The 13,801-nt window shown below is 45.5% G+C and overlaps 1 protein-coding gene across 1 annotated transcript in view; it reads right to left on the reverse strand.

Annotated features, from left to right (window-relative positions):
* Positions 1-13,801, reverse strand: part of LOC308572799 (tigger transposable element-derived protein 1-like) — a 195,349-nt gene that overhangs the window by 49,231 nt on the left and 132,317 nt on the right. The gene's annotated exons all lie outside the window — the stretch shown is intronic.

Here is a 13,801-nt window from a genome sequence, read left to right on the forward strand (position 1 = left end):
TCTTCTTATTCTGGATAGTTGGCCTTGGTCAAGATTTGACGTTTTCATCCCCAAAGAGTTTTTGATTTGAGTTTCTACTGAAATGGGGCTGCATTTTAATGTTGTATTTTAATCTTGTTTTTAAGTTTTATTTCAATTCAGTTGTTTTATACGTGGTGTTAGCCGCCCTGAGCCCGGTCTTGGCTGGGGAGGGCGGGGTATAAATAAAATTTATTAGTATTGTTAGTATTATTATTATTATTATTATTATTATTATTATTATTGATGCTAATGCAGCAATAAGTTGCATTCTCAGGTTGGGCTGTGCTTCTTTAGCTTGAGAGCTCGCCTCTGAGCGAATAAGTGCAGGGTCCAGGCACATGTCGCTGTGCACCATAGCTGTCAACTTTCAGATTTGAAAATAAAGGATCAGCAGCCTCGAAAATAAGGGATCAGCAGCCTCACCTGTCCTGGGGACAGTCTACGGGATATCTAACAATCTGGGATAGCAGCAAGAAGCAGTGGGAAATGGTGTTGGAATAAGGGAATTTCCCACAAGAAAAGGGAAGGTTGACGGCTATGCTGTGCACGCGGAGCCCATGGCCCATTAAGTTCAATGGAACCAACTCCCAAGTACTTGACACATAGGTGGCTGGGTGGCCACGCGTTTTACTTTTTAGAGGGCAATCCCGTATTTGAGGGCATCCCCTATTTTTAGGGCCGTCTGCTCAAAGTCCTTTTTAAAAAATGAAGGGAGAGCAGGAGGGGCCACCAGCAGTCAGCACCTGGATAGCACACTGAGCAAGCACACAGGCCACTTGGTCAAAGTATTCTCTGTTAAGGTGGGAGGCGACGTGCATATATTTGAATTATAGTAATTTTTTTCATAATGTGGATCTATGGGTATAAATTAGAACAAGCAATTTGAACATGCAATTTTAATGCAAACCTGTTGTCACCCTTTTTTTCCTGCGATGCCTTTCCTCTTTTAGCCACCCCACTTAATATAGTTTTATACTGCCACTATCGCCCCCTCTTGTTTTAGTTTGATGTTTCCTTGCCAACTACCTCAAAAACTAACTAGACTAAGGTTGCACACATTTAATTAGGTTGGAACCAGGAGTAAGATCATCTGAACACAATTAAACTTCCCAGGAAACATGCATAAGCTTGCACTGCCTGGCTGCAAAGCTATGCACGCTTCACTTTGAGCATGGCTGGTCTTTCTAAAGTTGCATAGGATTAAGCAGCACAAGGTCACTGCAGGATGTGACCTTTGCCCCGCTACTGGGTCAAATGTGCTGTGCAAGCAAGCACTTGTCATGGGAATCCCTCTTCCGTCTCTTGACACCCTCCACTGAGCTGTAGCCAGACACCAAGTGTTAAAAATGCCTCTCCTTTAATGCTGACGATACAAACCGACTCTTATAAGAGCTGAAGGCTTCACGGTGACAAGCAAGACAAAGGCTTCTCCCATCACAAGAGATCAACAGCCTAATGCCTAATCCTATTTGCCATGAGACAGGGAGGAATTATTTAATGGCCATTCGCACTTATTACATAATAGAATTTGCTAAAAATATATTCTAGGGGGTATCTGATCTCAGATGAAACCACCACAGGAAATATGTGTCCTGTTGCTAAGAAGAAAGGAAGAGGAAAAGGGAAATCTAGTAGGTCTTTAGAATAAGAGATTCCAATAACTAAAATAGGAGACAGGAGCAGGAAAGAAAAGAGCACTAAAGGGGAGAATAAAACAGTTGTTGAGGACCACAGGGATTGTAAACCACCATGCGGTCCTCGAATGAAGGACAGTATAGAAATTTAATAATTAAAATTTATATATTTGTATGAGAGAGGAGAGAAAGAGAGAGAACCACACACAGAAGTTCACTATATCGGGAGAAAATGCTGGTCAAAAGGTGTCTATTTGTCAAAACCATACAAAAATATGTTTATTAGAGGAAATTTGCATGGAAATGCTGAAGAATTTTCACTGGATTTTTTGTTCTTTTATGAGGAGATTCATCAGCTGCTGCAGAAATATGGGGAACTGGATTTAAGACTGGAAAAAATGGAAAACCAATAGAAGCAACATTGACGGATACTTCCACCTGTATTATCTAGGATAGCTGTCTTCTACAGTGGTACCTCTGGATGAGAACGGGATCCATTCCGGAGCGGTGAAACCCGGAAGTAACGCGTTCCGTTACTTCCAGGTCACCACAGAGCGCAACCCGAAAATGCTCAACCTGATGCAACTTCAACCCGAGGTATGACTGTACTTCCACCGTCAGAGGAAGACATCTGAGATGCCTTTTCCAAAATCTGCCCCTGAGCACAGGCTCCTCTGTGCTCACACCCACCCCAATGCCAACTGTATCACAGGTGACTTTCTTTCTCACTTCTTTAGATGCTACAAGTCTGCTTCTCCCTATGTAACAGCTTGTTGACTCTACAGGAAGTCAAAATCAATTGGAGTCCGAGTTCAAAAGAAGCCTATTACTGTCATTCTCCCCACCCTCCTTCTCATTTAATGTCCTTATTAGAGGAAGAGCTCTATTTATATTGCTCAGGAAAAACAAAACCAGCCTTTCCCACAGAGGCTGCTGATTGTTACTAAAGGAAGTTGGAATGTGCTACATATTATTTTTAGGATTCACATGGGAAAAAAAGCTTGTACTGTTTCATTTCCAACCACGGGGAAATAAGAAAATGGTATCAAGTGCGACATGTTTATTTGATACCAGACTTCAGCCTGCTTCGCACTTTACAGGAGTGTTAACAAAATAAAAATGTTTCTTCCCGTAGCACCTTAGAGACCAGCTACGTTTGTTATTGGTATGAGTGTTGTTGAGGATGGGTTTTGGGGGGGAGAGGAAGAAAGAACCAGGTACTTTGCAATGAGCTCCTTGGAGAAAAGGTTTGGAGGGATGCCATAAATCAGAAACACCCTAAAACTTTAATGCAGATATAGACAAAGTGCTGCCCTACAGGCGTTGCAGGTTTTGTTGGGACTACAATTCCCATCCAGTCAGCATAGCTAATGGTCAGGGATGATGGGAATTGTAGACCAATGACATGGCTGGGATAGCTCAGCTGGTAAAGCATGAGACAGTTAATCCCAGGGTCGAGGGTTCAAGCCCCATGTTGGGCAAAAGATTCCTGGATTGCAGGGGGTTGGACTAGATGACCCTCATGGTTCCCTCCAAATCTACAGTTCTATGATTCTGTGTCACCTGGAGGGCATCATATTGGCTACCCTGGCTTTAATGCATTATTGTGCAACCCTGGAAGTAAGTTATATTGAAATAAATGAACCTTAGTCTCTGTCTTAGGTATGTGAGGTTAGGACTGCAGCTTTGTACTGAGCCTCTTGGGCTTGCTAATGGGAAGGTCAGTGGTTCGAATCCCCACAACAGGGTGAGCTCCCATTGCTCTGTTGCAGCTCCTGCCAACCTAGCAGTTCAAAAGCATGCCAGTGCAAGTAGATAAATAGCTACCACTGCGGCAGGAAAGTAAATGGTGTTTCCATGCACTCTGATTTCTGTCATGGTGTTCCGTTGCGCCAGAAGTGGTTTAGTCCTGCTGGCCACATGACCCAGAAAGCTGTCTGTGGACAAACGCCAGCTCCCTCGGCCTGAAAGCGTGATGAGTGCCACAATCCCATGGTCACCTTTAACTGGACTTAACCATCCAGGGTTGCTTTACCTTTTTTTTTTTTAACTTGGAGCAGAACTATTGAATTTAATAGCTCTAGTTAATGATAAACTTAGGTGTGTCCATTAATTTTAATGGGTCTACTCTGAGTAGGGCCAAAGTTATATACACTCCTTTGAAGGTGACCTGGAAACTACAACTAATCCAGAATGCGGCAGCTAGACTGGTGACTGGGAGCAGCTGCCGAGAGGACATAACACTGGTCTTGAAAGACGTACATTGGCTCCCAGTATGTTTCCGAGCACAATTCAAAGTGTTGGTGCTGAACTTAAAGCCCTAAACGGCCTTGGCTCAGTATACCTGAAGGAGCGTCTCCACCCCCATCGTTCAGCCCAGACACTGCAGTCCAGCTCCGAGGGTCTTCTGCCGGTTCCCTCACTGCGAGAAGTCACAGAGAACCAAGAAGACCTGCTCAGTAGTGACACCCGCCTTGTGGAACGCCCTCCCATCAGATGTCAAAGAAATAAACATCTATCTCACGTTTAGAAGACATCTGAAGGCAGCCCTGTTTAGGGAAGTTCTTAATGACTGATGTCTTAATGTATTTTTAATCTTTTGTTGGAATCCACCCAGATTGGTTGGGAAACTCAGCCAGATGTGCAGGGTATTTTTTTAAATATTATTATTATTATTATTATTATTATTATTATTATTATTATTATTATTATTATTATTAGAAATTGTTCCAGGACAGTGCATTGGTTAAAATGCTGGATTAGGACTGAGAAGACTTGGGTGCAAATCTCCATTCATCTTTTAGGCTATGTTCACAGAAGCCTAGTACCCAGATCATGAGAGAAGTCATTGCTTTGTCTACTCTGCATTGGACAAGCTGTACCTGGAATTCTGCTCTGGGTACCACATTTTGAGAAGGACATTGACAAACTGGAGCGGATCCACAGCAGCACATCCAGGGGTCTGGAGACCAAGTCCCACCAAAGAGTGGAAGTGAAAGAAGTCAGTGAGGGAGAGCTGAACATTTGGCTGCAGCTGCAGCCAGCTGCCTGGCGAAGGAAGGGGATGGAGCACCACATACAAGAGACTTGTCTTGGGGATGTTGCTACAGTGCAGCTCTCTTCTTATCCTAGCCCCCACTCTGGTCATAATTTCTTAGAGTCTCTTCCAATGGCCTTCTGGCATCCCCCCAAAGAGCTGCTGCAACAGGAAGGGCAACAGGCCGTGGGAACAGATCCTGTGAGACAGCTCGCGGCAGCGGACAGAGCCAGCTGCTTCCCCTCCTGCCACCCCCACTTTCCCAAGCCCTGTTCAGCACGGAAGCTGGAAACAATATGCCAAACGTGAGCCAAGCACTGGCAGTCCAAACAGACGCAGAATAGACGCACGCGCTGTGCCATGCACCCTGCTTTGCATCCAGAGGTGCCCTTTGCACCTTTCCACAGGCTGCATGTGCCAAATGCGCTATTTGTGCCACGCTGTCCAGTCGTGGGCATTGCTAAGCATGTTTTCATGCACAAACTTTAAAATTGCAGGCAGGTTTGAACCAGCTATTTCCTAGCGCTGATCACGAACTGTCGTGTATCTGTTTTAAAAGGTTGTGTGAACCAAATGATCAGCCGCCCAGTTTAGAACTGGCCAGCTGCTGGTTTTGCTGACCCTGCTTTTGCCTAGAAACTGTGCTGGACCTAAGCCTACAAGGCTTCCTGGGCACTCTATGCAACAGTTCACTCAGTATACCTTGATGCAAACTTTTGGGTGGTTGCTTACACATGAGCCAGAGAAGAGAAAATGCATAGCCAAAAAGGAGATCCATTTGCATTAAAATTGCATATGCTATTTTGCATGTTTAGATGCAAATTCAGAACCAGAAATGCCATAGTTCAACCATGTGCTTTCTCAATCTCCTGTCCGAGTGCAGTTAATTGGTGATAGGCATCTTCCAGGCCCCTCTTGCTCTCCATTCTTAGACTTTTAAAATCTTTCAACCTGACTTGGACCAGAGAGAGAGAGGACTCCTTCAAAATAGAGGACTGTGCTTTGCAAAGTAGTAAACATGACCGATCCCAGTACAAGCTAGACATTCAGGCTGTGGTCCGAAGATCTTGTATAAGTTCTTAATATCTGCCACTTCTTGCAGTGGAAGGCAAGCCCTATCTGCACTCTACGTTTAGGGGCTCTCCTAAAAACTATCGGCACCTTTAAAAAGCTGTGGCTCCCAGGATTATTTGGGGGATGCCATAACTGTTTAAGGTGGCATAGTATTGCTTTAAATGTACAGGGAAGATGGGGCTTCAGACACACCTCACCAGGAAGGGCATTCCACAAGCAGGGAGCCACCACTGAGAAGGCCTTGTCATGGGTCAACAGCAACTGGGCAACCACCAGTGGAGCCACCACCAAGGGTCCAAGATAGTTGATATTGGGGGAGGCGCTCTTTTAGGTCCCCAAGCCATTTAGGGCTTTCTATGCTAGTAGTAACACCTTGAATTGGTAGCCCATTGACAGTCAGTGAAATGCTTTCAGGACCAGTGAGCCTCACTGGGCTGCCCTACATATCTTCCTAGCAGCTGCTAGTTAAAAACTGAGATAAGGTCACCTAGTGAGCTTCCTTGCTTATTTATCTATTTTTCAACTTGTAAGTCATTATCTTTAAAACAAAAAGTAACGCAAAGTGACTTACGAAAATTGAATTCATATAAACCACCATAAACCCTAAAACAGAGTAAATACTGAAAACACATCTGTATTTATGAAAAGGTAGCACTAACATCCCACCCACTGAAGGAAACCACAAATAATTAAAGGCCTAAGGTCTTGTGGAAGAGGAACATTTTTGCCTGGCACCTGACAATAAATAGATGATCAGGAACATGCTAGAGAGTAAAACCTATTGAACTCAGTGGGACTTATTAATAAAAATGCTTAGGATTGCAGCATAAGGATGCACAGTCTTTACACAGTAATCTGGGAGTAAACTCCATTAAATAAAGCGGGACATACCAGTACTTCATAGTAGACAGTGTAAGGCTCCATTTACAATAAAGGAATAACCACTCCACACATTTCCTTTAAAAAATGGCTGGCTGCCAAAGCGTTGCAATTAAAGAATTTAAAGTGTATACCACATGCAGGGAGCCAACTCTGAAAGGCCTGTTCTCATGTCAACACCCTCTGCACCTCTCTCAGAGGAAGCACACAGAGAAGGGTCTCGGATGATAAATACAGGGTCCAGGTTGGTTTGTGTGAAGAGGGGCAGTCTAAGGAGGTTTCATAGGAAAGTGAGAATTTGAACCTAGTGCAAACACTCTAACCACTGCACAACGTTGCTGAAGCATCAGTGCTGCAGGTCACAGTGTTCCATGGGCGGTCAAGTACTTCTTCAGTGTGGCTGCTCAAACAGCCATTGTCATCACACCACTGGCTTGAAAGGTCTATAAAGCTTACCAGTCAAGCTGGGCCTTGTCTGTTTATTTACAACAAAAGCTGGATACTGCCATTTCATTTTTAAAAGTTAACAACATTTATGTCTATATCTGTACAATAATAACACACATCTCTCTATCCTTCACCCAGGCAAGCAAAAAGCATTATCAGAGATCAAGGGACCAAGTCTAGCCAGGCAAAAGCACTCAAGGATGATGTAAGCAGGACTGGTGAGTGCTATAGCCTAGAGCAGGCAAAGGCAAACTTGGCCCTCCAGATGTTTTGGGACTACAACTCCCATGATCCCTAGCTAACAGGACCAGTGGTCAGGGATGGTGGCAATTGTAGTCCCAAAACATCTGGAGGGCTGAGTTGGCTTTTGCCTGGGACGGGCTGAATACAGCCCCTGAGTGTAAGGTTCCTAACCCCTGATTTCCCCATGCCTGATTCCTGGCTGGCTCACAACTCCAAGCAACCTAAGGATTAGATATTAACTTTGTGGGTTTCTATTGTGGAAGCCTGAATAGGTCACCTTTCTCAACAAAGAGGCTGTGCCAAAGTGCCAGATTTCGAGGAAGACCTGAGCCTCTTTTTTATCGTCTAGTTTGGGTCTCTTCCGCATGCCCTCAATGAGAGAAGAAAAGCATATGCCTACTGCTCACCAGTAGATGGTAGCACAGGCTTTGGCACTAGAAAGGCTCTTGGCTATTGTTATTTGCAGCTGTTGCGCTTGCGAAGGGGAGATGTTCAGTTTGGAGATCTGACACCCATCATTCTTGTGACTGCAAATCTCCATGGAAGTCTGTCTTCCTGCAAACTAGACAGGGCATAACAATAACATATGAGTCTTACTGGATCAAAGTGAAGATTCGTCTAGATCCACCATCCTCTTCTTGTTCATACTGGCCAACTAGATTTACTCTTTAATTTTGCTTATTAAAAATATTTGTAACCCCTTATAACTATACAGATACCAGAGCAGAATGCAAAGCATGGCATAAAATGAACAGACGGTGCAATAGTGGAAATACTGGAAAGTGTGGGATAACTCTTGCTTTGATACAAGGCCTTGTTTCTTTTGGAAGACAAGCTGGATTACACATAACTTGGAGAGTGAATCAGGGCCTCTTTTGTTGTTGTTGTTGAGTCGTTTAGTCGTGTCCGACTCTTCGTGACCCCATGGACCAGAGCACGCCAGGCACTCCTGTCTTCCACTGCCTCCCGCAGTTTGGTCAAACTCATGCTGGTAGCTTCGAGAACACTAGCGCACAACCCTAGAGTCTGGCAAGACTGGCCGAAACGGGCAGGGGTACATTTACCTTTTAACACCTCTCAGCACCCTCAACAAACTACAGCTCCCAGAATTCTTTGTGGGAGTGTCAATGAGAGAGAAGGTGCACATATCCCCTAAGCTAGCCTGCTGCTCTAGGGCACAGTGAAGGATGCTGTTCCATCACAAGGCGGTGGTGGTGGAATTAGACTCAGTGTACCTTTAAACTGAAATCTACAAATTCACACTTTCTGAAGAAATACTCAAATTAAAACACAAGCCATCTTTTGAAATCTGCACTTAACCAATTTTTGCAAATGCAGTTCCCCAACCAATGTTTTCAAAAATGCATCTATTAGTGTACATAAAATTGAAAATACCAGTGTAAAATATTATACAACAATCCATTTTTTAGGGGGGGGGAATGGCGTTCAAAAATATTTACATTTCGCAAAAACTAAATATAAAAATGTTTTTTGGGGGGGAAATCTGCATTAAAATGCTGATGACCTTTCATGATGATCTTTTTAAAATTGCAAATCGCTGCAAAATGTGGGGAAATATGAGAAACTGAGAGCAATATAATTTATAAAAACCTTCCTGTCCCTAATCCATCCCTATCTGTCCCTATCAGTCCAGGTGGCTTCTGTGCCTAGAATGGGGACACCCACCCACACGTCCATGCCATTATCTACTTCGGTTTAGATCAGAGGCAGATTTAGGGGAGCGCAACCGGTTTGATCACACTGGATGCAGAGCCTTGGGGGTGCCCTAGGAGATGCCACAACTATTATTTAGAGTGTGAGAGATCAAGGTTGCTGCTGCAATTTGAGACCCCAAGGTCTGCCACTGGAGGTGTGGAACCTTTATGCCTTAGGGTCAACTGTGGCTCTCTAGGTCTTGCTCCCCAAGCCACACCCACTCTCCTAGGCCACGCCCCTCACCAGCACCTTGCTTCCAATCATCCTTGAGGATTTTTGTCCTTGAACTCTGATAATTCTGCTTCCTTGTGTGGATGGAGAATACAGGGTGTGCATATGAGAGAGAGGGTTTGTGTGCATACCCTCCAACATTTCTCCAATGAAAATAGGGACGACCTATTCCATGGGGACGTGGGTGGCGCTGTGGGTTAAACCACAGAGCCTAGGACTTGCCAGTCAGAAGGTCAGCAGTTTGAATCCCCACGACGGGGTGAGCTCCCGTTGCTTGGTCCCATAGGCGCCGACTCCATGGGGCTTGAGGGGGCTCGAGCCCCCTCAAAAAAAATTTTTGGGGGGCTCAGCCCCCCCAATAATCTCGGGCGGGCGCCCTTCCAGCAGAGCGCCGCCGCCGTCCCCCGCCTCCTCCCCACCTGCTCCTTCGCCAGCCAGCCAGCCGCGCGCCCTAATCGGAGAGCCCCGGCCGGAAATCCCGCGAGAACAGGGGAATCCCGACTGGCCACACCTCCCAGCCAGCCAATCGGCTGGCTGGGGGGGCGTGGCTTGCCCTATTTAGGGCCGGAGCCACTTTATTTGCATATTCATGAGCTTATTTATTATTCATGAGCTTTCCCGAGCCCCCCCAATATTTTTTCTAAGTCCGCGTCCCTGCTTGGTCCCTGCTCCTGCCAACCTAGCAGTTTGAAAGCACATCACAGTGCAAGTAGATAAATAGGTACCACTCCGGCGGGAAGGTAAACGGTGTTTCCGTGTGCTGCTCTGGTTTGTCAGAAGCGGCTTAGTCATGCTGGCCACATGACCCGGAAGCTGTATGGCGGCTCCCTCGGCCAATAAAGCGAGATGAGCGCCGCAACCCCAGAGTCGGTCACAACTGGACCTAATGGTCAGGGGTCCCTTTACCCTTTACCTTATTCCATAATATTAATTTCATTATTTGTACCCCGGCCATCTGATTGGGTTGCCCCAGCCACTCTGGGCGGCTTCCAACAGATAAAAAAAGATAATAAAGCAGGGCTGCTTTCAGATGGCTCAGGAATCAGATACTGTAATTCCATACCCTCTAGCATTTCTCTGATGAAAATAGAACGTCCTAAGTGGAATATTCTTGAATCAAATCAGAAACCAGGGCGGCTTCTGTAAATCTAGGACTGTCCCTGGAAAATAGGGACACTTGAAGAGTCTCTCTGTGTGTGTTGAAACTACCCTACTGTACTAAGGTAAAATTTGCATTCGTTCCTCTGCCCCCTTTTGTCTCTGGCCCCAAACACCACGGGAACACTGCCTAGAAGGGAACATGGCCCTCTGGTGAAAAAAAATGTTCCCTGTCCCTGCTTTAGGCAGCAAATGTCTTGTTTCAGCCCTGGCCACTGCTGCCGTCTCAGCTGTAGTTCTCTGTGCCCTGCTCTTGAGAGCAGTGCTGGCACCTCCAAAGAGAATGGCTGCGCTTGTGGATCTCAGTTTGGAAGAAGAGCAAAAGGCAGCATTCGCCTCCCCCCTCTGCCTCCTCCTGCCTTGGACCCAGCATCACATCCCATCATCTCAACTTGAGCAGAGACCGGAGAGCCTGCTCAATATTTCATGACGCGTCTCCTGGCGGCCTTCGTAAGTCACATTCCCTCTCCCTGCCACTCTGCATTTCTTTCCATGCCCTTGTTCCTCTCGGCAGCAGGAGAACTAGGGAGGGGACGGTCGGAGGCTGTGCGCCCACTACCTTTAAAGCACATTCCTCCTCCAGCCGCCCAAAGAATCCCAGGAATGTTGTTGATCCCTCAAAGAACTACATTTCCCAGCAACCTTGACAAACTGTTGTTCCCAGGATTGTATGTGTATGTGTGTGTGTACGCGCATTTGCTTGCTTGGGATGTGATTCAAAGGTTTGTTGTGTACACAGCCAGAGTTTAACAAGGATGGAGCTCTATGAATATTAGGAATAAACCGCTCCTCCTCCCACCCCACTTCCCTTGCTAAGATACTAGCATTTTTCAACAATGGGGCTGGGTGGAAGTTAGATCAAAACAGGGGTCAGCAAACTTTCAGCAGGGGGCCCGTCCACTGTCCCTCAGACCTTGTGGGGGGACGGGCTATATTTTTTTGGGGGGGGGGGGAATAAACAAATGCCTATGCATTTTAAATAAATGCACACATTCTACTATTGTAAAAACACGCTGATTTCCGGATCGTCCGCGGGCCGGATTTAGAAGGGGATTGGGCCAAATCCATACCCCAGGCCTTAGTTTGTCTACCCATGGATCAGACTCTACTGGTAGATCACTGGGTGATCTGTTGCGGATAGGTAAGGGTCTCTGACTCTGACAACTAAAAGCTCCCCCCCCAAAAAAAAAATTAGGCTGCTTGGGGAAAATTAGGAACATAGATAGCTTCTGTATACGGAGTCAGATCATGGTTGCATCTCGGTGAGTACTGCCTAACCCAGGTGTGGGGAAGTTCTGGCTTGTGGGCCAGTTTGGCCTGGGATGCCATTTTCTCCAAACCACCCCCACCTGCCCCCACCCCCCAAATGTCATATATGATGTCATGTGTGGGGCAGGTAGAGACATGACTGCACTGCACATCTGATCACTGCAGAAAGGAGTATTGAAGTCGCTGCTGGAGATTAGCTGCTAAGATCAGCTGTGCAACCAAGTTCTGCTGCAGTTGCAAGGATTTTTTGACGAGGGAAGCCATGTGCTTTAAATGTATGGCATGTACAGAGCTAGAACGTTGACCTGTTGGGAAAATAAACAATCCAGGTACAGCAAATGTCCTATATGTTACTTGCAAAGCAGTCATAATTAACCAACCAGATTTTCAGAATTCCTTAAAGAAAGTTGAGTTTGCAGTCCATATTTTCAAGGGTGGGTTGTTGTTTTTTTGGCCTCTGAAGCAGCCAACCAAGGATTTAATCACCAGTCATTAAGACAAATATAGTGGATTATGTAGACATACCAAGATAATGAGGTTTGTTATTTTGAGGGCGTCCATCATCTTGATGAGGTCAACACAGCGATGAGTAACCCACAGGACAGTGGCACCATAGTTCTTCAACTACAGAGGATTATGAATCAAACAGAACCATCCATCTACACTTACTGCTCACTTTGCCGCAAAATTACACACTCACCCTGATAGGCATCTGGGAAGTTACGTATCCTATATTATAGTCCTGTATTTGAATGAGTCCTGCCTGGTCCAAGTCAGCTTTAACGATAAAGCATCCTAAAAAGGAGAACCAGGAATTTGAAGTTGTTCAGAGACTGAGCAGGCACACAGTTCACCTCTTCGCAGTTTCATCCACTACAGCGAGATGTATTGCATTGCTATTGAGATTCTAGCAATTATTTCTAAAGTTGCATCTGTGCATCTACACTTTTCATGCAAGCTGGTGTCCCCTTTTGCCTTCTTCCTTGGCAATGTGGTGTAACCCACTGGAGTCATTGCAATAGAGTGAAACTGCTCCAGCCTCAACCAGCAGAGGGGAGCAATGTATCTGTCCCTACTTAGATCACTGATGGATGGGTAAAGAAGGCTGAGTTCTGTTTTGATGTGGAAGCCAGGCACTAAAAAGTGCTTTTGAGCATCTCATACACTGTTTGAATCAAGTATGATTTGATTTTTAAAATATGAAACAGAAGACTTGATGATGATGATGATGATAACAGAACATAACACAACAGAGCGAAACATCAGACATGTCTTTGACATCTGACAGGAGGGCATTCCACAGGGCGGGTGCCACTACCAAGAAGGCTCTCTGCCTGGTTCTCTGTAACTTCACTTCTTGCCATGAGTTGGCCCTCAGTGTCTGGGCTGAACGATGGGGGTGGAGATGCTCCTTCAGGTAAACAGGGCTTGGCCCATTTAGGACTCTAACAGTTAGCATCAACACTTTGAATTGTGCTCAAAAATGTACTGGGAGTCAGTGTAGTTCCTTAAGGACTGACATATGTGTGTATACTAGTTTAGCTGTGGTATTTCATAGACTTATAGAAACCATAGAAATGGAAAAGTAGCCCTAAGTGTCATCTTGTCCAATCCCCTCCAATGCAAGAATCTCAACTAAAGCATCCATGATAGACGGCCATCCAACCTCTACTTAAAACCCTCCAATGAAGGAGAGTCCACAACCTCCCAAGGGAGTCCATTCCACTGTCAAACACCTCTTACTGTCAGAAAGTTCTTCCTGGTGTTTAGTCAGAATCTCCTTTTTGCAACTTGAAGCCATTGGTTCAAGTCCTACCCTCCAGAGCAAGAGAAAACAAGCTTGGTCCATCTTCCCTGTGACAGCCCTTGAGATATTTGAAGATGGCTATCTTATCTCCTCTCAGCCTGCTCTTTTCCAAGCTAGACATACCCAGCTCCTCATAAGTCTTGGTTTCCAGACCCTTGATAGTCTGACATTTGTGCTACACACATCCAAAAAGACATCACAGGAGAGGGCAGCTAATCTCCAGAAATTGCATCTACTTGCTGTAGAAAGTGCTCGGAACATAACCACATTTTAAAATTTAATTTT

Source organism: Podarcis bocagei (assembly GCF_964188305.1).
Source record: "Podarcis bocagei genome assembly, chromosome: 14".
Taxonomy (NCBI): Eukaryota; Metazoa; Chordata; class Lepidosauria; order Squamata; family Lacertidae; genus Podarcis; species Podarcis bocagei.